Source organism: Molothrus ater, chromosome Z, assembly GCF_012460135.2.
Source record: "Molothrus ater isolate BHLD 08-10-18 breed brown headed cowbird chromosome Z, BPBGC_Mater_1.1, whole genome shotgun sequence".
Classification (NCBI taxonomy): Eukaryota; Metazoa; Chordata; class Aves; order Passeriformes; family Icteridae; genus Molothrus; species Molothrus ater.
This window is the reverse complement of record NC_050511.2, coordinates 21,398,926-21,412,113: the sequence shown is the minus strand read 5'-3', so window position 1 is coordinate 21,412,113 and position 13,188 is coordinate 21,398,926.

Here is a 13,188-nt window from a genome sequence, read left to right as displayed (position 1 = left end):
TATTGGACTTCCCTGGATAAGTTTAGATGCCTTTAAGTCTACACAGCATCCCTTCCATAAATGTTAAGGCTGTGTTTGACAGTGTTATTATGGACTGCAAAGTCTGTGGAAAGAAATCCTTCTCAGCAAGTGTTATCAAGAACCTCTTTGAAAAACATGAAAATGGAAAGTGAATATGAGATCCAGTGATTGTCCTGAATTGTCAAACTCTCCAAAGCTCCATGGCAACAGCTGAGGTAAAAGCAGGTTTGAGGCAGCCCACGAGGTTTCTGTAAGCTCTGCCTGCCCTCGTCCCAGGCCTCACAGTTCCTAAATAGAGCAGGCACAGTGTTTGAGGAAAAGCTGTGATTTTCTCTGAGAAATGAGCTATTGTGTGGGAACACTAAAAATGGTGCCACAGTACTTAAATGGTATTGTTTGTGCAGACATTCCTATTCAGCGAATGAGCAAAAATAAGTTCTTGCTGTACATGTAAATAGGATTAATATTCACAGTTTTACTCTTTTCTAATCTCACTCCCATTAAAGTAGAATCATCTCCCAAACTCAAAATGTCATGACTCTTAAGCTAGGTAGACATCACATGCTTAACAAGATGGATACAATTTTTAGCATAAATACCTCGTGTAAAGTAAAATATTCAAAAGCCAATTTTTACTTGCTCTGTCTACCAGAATTAGAAAAAAAAAGGGCTCTGGGGTTTCTTTTCAGAGTATTGCTTTACCTTTCTTTTTTTTTTAACTTGCAAGATTTTAATAGCAAAAATGACCTCTTTTGCAGACTACTTTCTATTTTTGAAGTAAAATATTATGGCACCAGAATTCTTCCTTTATTCTTTTATTCGTACTTGGTCATTGACTAAATTTGTGTCCCACCATGTATCAAAACTGAGTTCTGTGTTTCTGTGTGGAGTTTTAAGAGGGAAGAAATTCACTGTTTTAACAACCATCACTGTGATGAAAGATTCACATGAGTGGAAGGCCTGCTAAAGGTGACTGAATTCTCTGTTTGCTTTGTCTCTACTAGAAGCTTGCTCCTGTCAAGAGAGATGCATAGCCTTCAGATCTTGCATACTTTTGCTCAGGCTTTGTGTATGGCATGAGATAAGGCATAGTACAAACTCAATAGATTCTACATTAAAATTTGGCCTTTATTTCATCTGTAGCTTGATAGATCAATTATACCAACAGTACCATTCTATGTCCATTGGCATACTTTGCTAAAATATTACCTCAACCATAGGCTTTTCAATTTTTATTCTATGTTGTATTTGTTTGATTGGAAATTTCATCCTAGGACAGCTAGGTCTAAAAATAAATATTTTACAGTAGTGTTTTGGGAGCTGAAGTTGACAAATCCATATTCTTAGATTCATTTACTGCCAAAATTTAAGTGCTGTTTATGCCAGTAACTGCCAGTTTAAAATTAAAACTCCACTGACAGGGATGCAGGAAATTCTCAACTTATCCAAAGCTTGCAAGCTTAAAATTCAAACATTTCTTATGTTCCAGATTAGAAGTAGTGATCAACACTTAAAAAAGTAAATGCTTCAAGCCAGATTCCTAAATATGTACAAAGGATCCTTAAAAGCCACTTTAAAATCTGAAATGAGGTTAATTTAATCTAGGAAGCTAATTTGAAGGAGCTAGCTGTGAAAATAATAGACATTGTTGCTCAGCTGGCCTTGGCTTCCTCTCCAAGGGGATTCTTATAGATTCTGCAAACCCACACAGACTGCCATATGTATTAAGGGAAGTTTTCTCTTAGGAAAAAATGAGTAAGTCCTCCAAAATGTGGGAAAAAATTACGAAGATGATGGATGATGATGATGGATGATGATGATGATAGTAATAATAATAAGAAATATATTTTGAAAATTATAAGGTCTATTAAAGTAAGCTAAGATTTTTATGTATTAATGCAATTTCCACAGTTGATTTAATAATTCAGTAGTTTTGGTGTCAACAACACCGATCAAATTTGCACTTTCTCAATGTTATTCTCTGTGTTCAAAGCAACATTCTCTAAATATTTGGGTTTGTGTTACAAAAAAATCTTTGTATATGTGACATTTCATTTTTCTAACCTGTATATGGTAATAATGTAATAAACTTGAAGTGCTTAAGCAAACTTGTCTTCATTTACTAAGTGCAGAAAGATTGTGCTTCTCCAGTGACACTTTCCTCCTTTGTAACTAGTAAGTATAATGGCAGAAAGACTGATTCACAGACTTCAAAGACATAATGAAAGTATTCAGACCAAAAAATCTAGTCATGTACAGAAAAGCTTCCTGTCCGAATCCCTGTCCCAGCCTAAGCTTTGCCAACAAAAACATTTAAGAAATGTATCAAAATTAGAGATATGTATTGTGATGCACTTTTAGTAGTGGTCTTTCCCAATACCTTCATTATCACAAGAGTGTGCCTGGGCTGCTTAAAACTTTGCAAAATCGCACTCATTCCGACTGAAGTTTCTATAATGAGAATTTAGCTGAGGTTGTGATCAATAATCTGTGTGGGATTTTTGTTGCCATTGTTAGGATATTTTATTTTGGGGGTGGGTATATTTGCATTTATTGTTGAATTTTCAACCAAAACAATTCAGCCATTTCAAACAATACATCAAATGAAATGCACTGTCTAATCACACTTAAAATTCTCACAGTGACTCAATACAATACAAAGTGCCTGTGTTTTTATGCTTCAGAATAAGAGACAACATTTGGTGGGAGGAACACCTTTCTGTCAGGAATGTGACTTTACCATCCTTATGAGAATGCAGTCTAATTTCCACACAGATCTACCTTAGTTCCTAGAGTAAAAACATTTTTGTGTATAACCAAAAAAATCATTTACAGTTTGTCTGAAATTAGCCTGATATTCAACCAAGTATAAAAGAATCACAAAGCCTGAGAGAGGCTTTTAAAGACACCGGTGAAAATTTTTAAATGCTGAAAATGTTGTGGGTTGTCTTTCCTGTGGTTTTATTGCCGTTGCTACTGAAAACATGCAGTATAGAGTGTGGAGATTCAAACTGGAGGGAAGTCAAAGAAGCAGGATTACAGGAAGAATGGAATATAAACACCAGAGACTGGAAGAAGAGCTGAGGATGGTTTGGAGTAAGAATGTGGAAATGTAACAAGTGCAATGAGTATGTGCAGAAAATGTTGAACAGAGAAGAGTAGGATCTCAGCGGGGAGAGAGCCAAAACTGCTGCAGGCCATAGGAAACAGGGATTTGTGACCCCTTGGCCATAACCAGCCCAGGCACCTGCAGGTGACTCAAGTCTCTGTTCATGCTTCTGTCAAACAACTGGGGTGAAACCTTATAGCAGGGTTGAGACCCAGCAGCTGTGGGGGTCAAAGCCTTTATGTAAGGAGTGGTGCATCTCTTCCCTGTTGTTGGGTCACTCACATTAGCAGGTTCTTGTTTATGTGTGTTGGCCCTGTCTGGTTGCCCACCAGCCCTGCCTCACCACCAGCCCCTGGCCACTCCCTCCCTATTACGAAAAAGACTTTTTCGTAATATCTAGCCTAAATTTCCCCTATTTCAGTTTGTATTCAGGTATTTCAAAACCATTTAAATACAAGTTTATAAAGATGTTTGGAAACAAAATTTCTAAATCAAAGGCCTGGAGAAATGTAAATATATTCTTTATTTTCCTTTGTATTTCTTTCTCAGAGACCAAACTAAATTTCAATCAAAACTCTTTCAAGGAAATTCAGTCATAAAAATACCCTGGAAACTTTTAAATAGTTCTTCACCCTTTGGAAAACTGGTCTGTTGCATCTTCAGCCAAGCTCACCCACTCAGTGTGTCTCTAGCAGAAGAGACACTTCTGTTTACCCTGAATAAAGATAAAATCTGCTGCAGTCATAGAACTGCTGCCATAAGAAAATAATTCATATACAAAAGACTCTTGTATTACAGTAAAAAAGTCACAGAAATGAGCAGGCAAAAATTAATAATTCTATGATCATCATAAGGACTAAGGTTATGAGTTATGTCAGCTCGGAAGTTACCCATGAAGCAAGGGAATTAAAGAAATATTACCTCAAGGAGCACTGGACATGTAACTTATAACACAATACTGCTTTTTAGTGCAATAAGGCATCTGATTGTACACTATTACCCAGGAAGCCTTGATTATGGACCACTCAATAAAGTTCTTCCAATATTGCAGGTATACAACACAAAAAAGTCTGAAGTAAACTAGAGATGCTAAGGTGAGTAAACTGTCTTAGCCATCCCTTAAAATTAAACAAAAAACCAATTATTTTCAATAATGGAATCAACAATTGAGCAAAAAGAGATTCAGTGACTTCTTAAATAGCTGATTTAAAGGTTCCTTCAACAGCCACACTTTGTTCATTCAAAAGGAATGTTTTCAAGTTTTCAAAACCATTTATAGCCGTTTTGATATGTTACATTTTTTATTGTCATTGAAATGCATTTACTGTGATAATTAGAACTGATGGCAAATATAGAGGAACTTTATAAGGATATTCAACCACTCTAACACAGCTCTAGGTCCTGATGGATTTAGTAATGACTTTTAAAATGAAATTACAGACAAATCAAATGATTAAATACTTCGTCCAGTAAAAAAAAAAAAAAAAAATTAAAAATTAAAAATTTGTCAGTGACATAAAAGCTAAAGAAGTCTTAGAAAGGATAATATGTACATATCTTTCCACCCTAGATCATGTTAATTAGTTGAATGAAAAATTTATCCAAAGCACATAAGCTATTTTTCAGTTCATCTGTTATGGTAGGATTTAGGGAGTTAAAGAGAATAAGGTCTCTTATCGCTGCAGCATTTTATTCTGACTCCAAGAGGGTTGAAGTCATCATTCTTTTCCATGGGGAAATTATCCTGCTATTAACCCACCATTATATTTTACAGAGCAGAGTTAATGCAAACACACTATAGTTGTATATAACTAAAGCATAATTCATTAAATGAGTACAAATTTTATGTAAGACAAGCAACGTAAAGTAATCCTTGAACTTTTCTACAATGTAGAAAACAGAAGTTGGAAAATTTATTGGAGACCACGGGGCTGGGAGGAGTGGGGAGTGTTTGCCCTTTGCTGACTGTGTGATTTCATCAGGATCTCAGGCTGGCCAGATGTGATTGTGCGCCTCTGCCCCTCTGAGAAGTCTCGTGCAATCATGAGGAAGTGAGTTACACATGTAGGTGTGCCTGCCGTGACAGACCCTGTCATTCATGTAACATCACCTACTGAAGAAATATTTGTGCATTTCTATTAAAAAAAAGAAAACCACTTGGTGCATAATCAGTCTTTTTATATATAAAAGAATTGCTTTGAGTGTTAATTAATTTCTAAGATGTTAAAATGTTACATAATGTGGAGACTGTTTTGCAAATGAATGAATTTCTTATTGCAACAGTTCTGTTGAACAATTTTTTTTTCGTTTACAAATGCTCTTTTCACAGTCACAGTATTTATCCAGATCTGTAGTTGGATAGATATACTAAAATATGCACAATGACTACTTGTCCAATTGAAATAATTGGTTTTTTGTTTTTGAAATAATTTTGATTTGCCAAACTGTTTTTGCCATGTGAATGAGCTAGTGTGTTACTTAAATCATGTAAATAGAATCAAGATATTTAAGCTTATAGGTTGTCCTTTCTTTCTGTTTTATGGAGAATATGTACATTTGAATAGTAACACGCATTTTGGGATAACATTCAGTTCTGAATATGCATATAGTAGAAATGCATATAGTATGCATATAGTTCTGAAATGCATATAGTAGACCAGAGATTTTTATGTAATGTCATACCATATTAATATATAGGATTATTTGAAAACTCAAATCTCAAACAAATTATTACTTAGTCTTCCACAAAAGTTTCTTAGTTTAAGATAATTATGTGGGGTTAAAACTCAAAATAACTTACATCCCCTTAGGTTTAACCGCTTCATTTTCACCAATAAGGAGAGACAAGTGCGAGAAGATATAAGTGAAAAGAGTTTGCTAATAAGGAAAACAGCAACAACCGAAATAACAGCAATAACCACTAGATACAAAGGTACTGAGTCTTGAACAAAGGAAACGAGGTGGAAAGAGAAGCCCCTCCCTCCAAGATGGTGGCCAGTGTAGCAGCCTGCCTGGGTCGGAAGAAAAAGGCAAGGTGGTGGCAAAGTGCCCTTCTCCAGACCATGCAGCAGAAAGAAAAAAGGGAAAAAAACAAGACAGCAACCAAACCTCCATGGCTCCAGGACTCCCTCACTTCAGTGAGGGATAGGGACAAAAAAACACCTGTAAAAACTATTTTTGTCCATAAGGCGCCAATGCTGCCAAAAACACTGGAAGAAACTTCCCAGCAAGTTGCAGGTCAAATCCCTCCTCAGCAGAACCTTCTCCCTGGAACAAAAGAAGGAGCTTATGAAACAGTTCTGGTGGCGCATGGGGGTGCTGGCATGTCTGGGAAGCTCCAGGCCGGCGATGTCAGCCTCCCTGCTTGCTTTGGGCTGAGTGGACACAGTTAGTGTCTCTGCAGTTCCGAGTCACCGCTGCAGTGCAGGGGAGAAGAACTGCTCCTGCTGAGCGCCAAAAGGAAGCAGGCTCAGTCTGGCAGTTCAGAGTGGCAAAAAAGGTCTGGAACGGTTTTGGACAGCAAAATGCAGCTTCTCAGGTTGCACCCCAGAGACTTGCCAGAGGCAATCCCCTCAGTAGCCCAGAGGGAACAAAAGAGAGCTCATACAAGTCTGTTTCCTATTTTTAAAGGGATTCCACCTGCCCCCCATCTGTGAACCTGGTGTAAAACACGTAAGTGCTAAGTTTCCCAGGTTGTTGAGTCTTAAAATGACCTTAAAAACAGACTGCACAGTTTAGCATAGAGGAAATACAGAATACACAGTTTTGGGGTCATTTGGGGCAAAGCCAAGATGGGACACCACGTTTCCCAAAGTGGTGCAAAGCCCCAAGTTGACTAAGGAGTTTTTTAAAAAGAAACAGAATTAAAAATGAAAAGTCAAAGTGTTCCTGAGCTTTAGGATAGCAAGCTTCCAGATCCTCAAGGATCAACAGTATCCTTGTGAAATTGTCTCCAGAGGCAAGGGAGTGGAACACAGCTGGCAGGTCTTTAAGGAAGTCTTCCATTGAGTACAAGAGCTTGTGATTCCCACAGCAAGAAATTGGGCGAGAAAGGCAAGAGACTGGCATGGCTGAGTAGCAAATTGCTGGTCAAACCAGGGAAAAAGAAGCAAATGTACGGTGTAGACTAGGATGGATAACCTGGCAAGGGTGTAGAGAAGTTTGATTGTGTAGGGTTAGGGTAAGGAAGGTCATGCGAAGACTGGAACTGAACTTGGCAGGGGGTACAAAGGATGGAAGGACTTCTACAGGTACATTAACTGACCAGAAAAGGAAGTCCAAAGAAGGCCTCTGATAAACAAAGCTGTTAAATTGGTAACCATGGAGGGGAGGGTTGATGTAATTATTAATATTTTTGCTTCAGTCTTCAATGGTAAACTCTCCTCTCACACCTTCAAGTGGACAGACAGCAGGATGGGGACTGGGAGAGAAAAGTCCTACCCACTGTAAGAAAAGATCTAGTGTATGACGACCTGGGGATCTGAACATACATAAGCTTATGGGACCTGACAAGATGCATCCCAGAGTCCTGACAGAGCTGGCTGATGCAGTTCCCAAGCCACTCTCCATGACGTTTCAAAAGTTACAGCATTCAAGGCAAGTCCAGGTGACTGGAAAAGGGGAAACGTGGTGCCCATCTTTAAAAAGGCAAGAAATTAGGACCCTGGAAACCAATAACCAGTCAGCCTCACTTCTGTGCTCGGGAAGATTATTACATTTCTATTACATTTCACCAGCTTTATTGTCGTAAATGGGGCTTTTATTGTACTGTTACATAGCATGCTGTACAATGCAATGCTTCTACAAGCTTGAGACACAAGAGAGGTAGAACAGGTGAAATGCTAAATATTTGGAGCTAATCAATAAGGTCATTGCAGTTCATGTGTCTTTCTAACTCATTTTATATTTATGAAAATAATTTTTAACTCTAATAAATCATGTTTATATTTTGACAGTTCTAGTGAGAAATCACAGTAACTGGGAGTGTCTCTCTTCTGCCATGTACTTCAAAACTTTTTTACAAGAAAGACCACATAAGACCACATCTTCCTCTGGACACAAGATGAATATCTATTTTATGACTGACTAGGTGTTTACACTGCTCACTATTAGGGTCAAAATACTTGTGGTCCTGCCTTTCTGTGCCAAAAGAAATTGAAAGCCCGCATGAAGATTAAGCAGTGAAGGTTACTACTTCAGATCATGCAATGCATACAGTTTAATTTGATTCACAGCAGGTTTAGCAGAAACATGGTACTTGGTGTACATATTTTTCACTGAGTTAAAACCAGGCTGGTTGGCTGGGCCCAGAGAGTGGTGGTGAATGGTGCAGCATCCAGCTGGGAATCACTCACCAGCGGTGTCCCCCAGGGATCTCTGTTGGGCTCAGTCCTGTTTACTATCTTTTCTGATGATCCAAATGAAGGGATTGAGTCTGCCACAGCAAATTAGCAGATGACACCAAGCTGGGTGTGAGTGTTGATCTGCTGGAGGGTAGGAGGGCTCTGCAGGGAGACCTGGACAGGCTGGATAGATGGGCTGAGCCCAGCAATCTGAGGTTTAACAAGACCAAGTGCCAGGTCCTGCACTTTGGCCACAGCAATTGCCTGCAGTGCTACAGGCTGGGGACAGAGTGACCGGACAGGGGCCAGGCAGAAAGGGATCTGGGGGTGCTGGTGACAGTGGCTGAACATGAGCCAGGCTGTGCCCAGGTGGCCAGGAAGGACAATGGCATCCTGGCCTGGATCAGCAATGCTGTGGCCAGCAGGGCCAGGGCAGGGATTGTCCCCCTGTGCTGGGCACTGCTGAGGCCACACCTTGAATGCTGTGTTCAGTTCTGGGCCCCTCAGTTTATAGGGAGAATGTTGAGGTGCTGGAGCATGTCCAGTGAAGGGCAGCAAGGCTGGTGAAGGGTCTGGAGCACAAATCCTATGAGGAGCAGCTGAGGGAGCTGGGATTGTTTATCCTGGAGAAAAGGAGGCTCAGGGGAGACTTTATGACCTTATGACACCTCCTGAAAGGGGGCTGTAGCCAGATGAGGGTTGGTATCTTCTCCCCAGCCACCAGCACAGGACAAGAGGAGCCAGTCTTAAGCTGCACCAGGGGAGGTTTAGGTTAGACATCAGAGAGTAGTTCTTCATAGAAAGAGAGATTGGGCATTGGAATGGGCTTCCCAGGGAGTTGGTGGTGTCACCATCCCTGGAGGTGTTTAAAAAAAGATTGGATGTGGCACTTCAGTGCCATAGTTAAGTTGACAAGGTGGTGTTAGGTCATAGATTGGACTTGATGATCTCAAAATTCTTCTCCAACCTAGGTAATTCTGTGATACTGTGATACCACAGGAAATAAAATTCTTCTTTCATAAGGACCATTTAAGCTGTAAAAGATATGAAGCAACAGTCAAAATCGTAAGTTATTAAGTCTCTTCAAAAAGATAAGCACAAAAAAAATATAGAAACCACAGTCACAGGAATACCTACGGACTTTTGAGACATATTTAATTGTTTGTAGTTAATGCAAAAGAAGTATAATAAACACAGATTTTTTTGGCTTCTGTCATAATTTGACACATATGCCAAACCATAACCAGAGCAAGCTGGTTCAATACTTCCAGTAAATGGTGCTGAATTTTACTCCATTTGAGACTGTAGTACTGCAGAGGTGGGTAAGCACTTTCCTAGTGTAGCTGCCTGAGATGTAGAGATGGATGTAGCCCAGTCTTTTCCAGGTACCTTAGCTCTTCATGCAGTGCTTCATTTCTTCTGAAGTCAAAGCCCAGCTAGACAAAGTAATATATTGTGCAAAATGAAGTATTACCCACGAGATGCACATCTATAATACATGCATACTTCTGTAATCAGAATTTGGGCCAGAAGCATTGATATGTGGTGTTTATCTTGAAATATGCACTTAATGTTTTCTTGCTGAATCACAGAGCACTGGAAGTGCTGGTATACAGCTTTTAGTAAAAATAAAACATTGATGTATAGTTGTTACACTGTCTACTTGAATTCTTAAATTGTGATCATTAATTACTCAACTTGCTTGCTTTATGCATGGCAGGGTGAATTATACCTGCATTGGTTAGTACCTATTGTTCAAACTTACAAATTATCCATGTTCCATAGCAGGTAAGAACAATCTTAGGTTTTGGCAAGACAAAATAACACATAGCAACTACTGACAATGAATTACAGTTTTTTAGAATTTGCTGCTTGAGCGAATTGCAGGCAGCTTTTGAATAGCAACTTCTGAGTTGGGGTGGGGTAGGGAGGGAGGAACTTTACACCAAGCTGTGTAGGGCAGTACATAAAGAACTTAAGTTAACAAAGCATCTTGCATTTTGGATGTACTCTTTCTACGCCAGCTTGTTCCTTCAACACTCTCAAATGAACCCTACTGGAATTTACAGCTTAGCTTATGTGTCCTGTAAAGCTGAATTTTATAGATGTTTTCTCTGTTTATTTAATGTGTAGGTAGCCCCAGGCTCCCATAGAATACAGTTATTTCAGATTGCTTTCCAAATGCAGGACCAGTACCTTTCCTCTCCCCTGATTCTTTGATAAAACAGCTGGAAGGCTAAAACATTCATTTAGGAATCAAGAAAGGAAGATTACCACCTCAATCAGATGGGAGAAAAATGCTCATGTCCCACCAGTGTATCCCCCTGCCTGCTGTCAATAGGGCACTATTCCCCTCCCTGGCTGAAGATGTTCCGTTAACCAAGCCAAGACCCAGGAGTACAGTGAGAAAGAGTAGGAAACAGCCTATGTCCACAGCCATGTGGAATAACTATTAACTATTTTGTTATTTCCAATAACTATTTTGCTTTAAACATTCTTCATGCACAGACCAAGAGTTAACATACAATATTTTTTTCTTCCATGGGGTGTCACCTACACATAAGCTTTATTTTATAGAGACAGACTTTCAAGAGGCTTCTCCAAAATGACAGAAGCAGATATGCTTCAGGAAAAACACATTAGAAAGATGCAAGTCAGTCTTAGATTCTTATGGGCAGCTTTGGACTGTCAGTCTCAAATGGCAATAGTTTCCTATTTATTACCTCAACAGCTGGAGAAGAGACAGGCTGAAAATATGACTGACTGTCTAGCAGTCAGTGGCTACTTTTACTGAGTTTCATTTGCAGCTAGGATGTGTTTGTGGGAGGTGCTGTACTTTACTATGCACCCTATGTGAAAGCTACACATCTAAATCAGCAGAGCACAGGTAAGTGCAATTGGTGCACCACAGATTGCATGCACTATTTCAGTGTGTATTTGCCTTTCACCCCCAGACTGGCCAGTGCCTTTTCATCCTTTCATTTTCAAATTACTGTGATACAGTGGAGAGTTTAATAAGACAAAGATTCAGGGCACTGTAACACCTAGCTCTCAAATTTTGACATCTTTGGTGCTAACCCAGGGTAAATATGTGATTCTTATTATTTGACAGTATTTTTAAATATTGATTTAATGTTTTCTAACTGCATTAGATTGTCTCTATCTAAAAAAGTACATAGCTATTATCCACATAGCCTCAGTGCAAGCTGATGGATAAAAGTTATTTAATTCTAACCTTGCAAAGTGTCGTTTCCATTTAGGTGTCTATTTCACTTCTGGAATAACAAACAGCAGTGCTGGTTCTGATTGATAGCTTTGGCCACAAAGAACTGAACTGAGATAATGATTTTGTTTAACATAAACTTTACAATGTACCCCTGTTATGATTTCAATATACTGAAATAAAGAACACATGGCCCTCTCTTGTACTCAGAAGTTATCTCAGCACTCCTGCCTGGTCTGACATTGCTCATCATAAAGTTGGACTAAAAGCTTCCTAGATCATGTTATATTGACACAGTACTTTGACAAAACAGGCTGAAATCAGCAGAGTGGCTCTATACATGTACAGAACATATGCACACATACACACACACCTGTTGTTGCTGTAAGGTGCCTCTAGCTTAACTACCAGCTTTAACCTACTCTAAAGGCACCTTGATATTACCAGCAAATCCAATCTACCTTCATGGCAGGGAAGTAGACATGGCAGGGAGCCACAAGGCAAGAACTGGTAGAAATCTGTAATAGCATGTGCATGTATATTACTGCTCTGGTACATGCTAAGGTATAATTGGGGTCTAAATTTTCTCCATGGCCTTCTCTGAAAGTCACCTCAAGAGAATTTACAGCCCTTTGGAAGCAGAATGATATTCATGCAAGGTGTCATCCTTGAACTTAAAAAGCAGTTGATATGCTAAGGTTGTATATCATGTTTAACACAAAAGGGGTATTTGCTTTTGTTGATACTTGAACCTAATGCGTAATTGGTAATAGATCACTGTTCCCTGATATCAATTCCATTTTGGTAATGGGTAAGTAATGGTTTAGGAAAGTGTTGATGCCAGAATCTTGAATTCTGTATAAAATATTTTGAATTATTTACATTTTTTCTCAGATATGAGGCAAACTGAATTTAGCCACATAAACAGCCACAACCACAATACCAGTTATATACATCTTTCATATATAAATGTAATCCATTTATATATGAAATCCATTTATTTACAACTGTAAATGTAAATGTAAATACCAGTTATATACATCTTTCATATATAAATGTAATCCATTTATTTACAACTCAGACTAGTTGGCATGACTGCAGTCATTATTTCTACACAGGTGGGGAACCCCTAAGCAAGCCTTGCATAAGTTACCAGTTAGAGAGCAGTGTCACTACAGATACGTGTTAAACACATCTGGGGGTCAAAAAGGAACAGGCAAAGTAAAAGCAATGCCTCCAAAACGTTGTACTTCCTCCAACTTTGCAGTTTCTGTCATCTTCAGTATCAGGCTGGGGTTATAAAAAGGATTAATTCCCAAATTCAGCACAGCTGACTCTGTCTCCATGTACACAAACAACCAGTGATACCCACTAATGACGCAACAACTTAGCAAAGTTGATTCCAGCCCCTCCTTGTGATTAACCATATCCTGTGCATTCACTCTGACAATATGTCTTGAGAGGCGACTACATGTCTCCATAGAGGAGAGAGA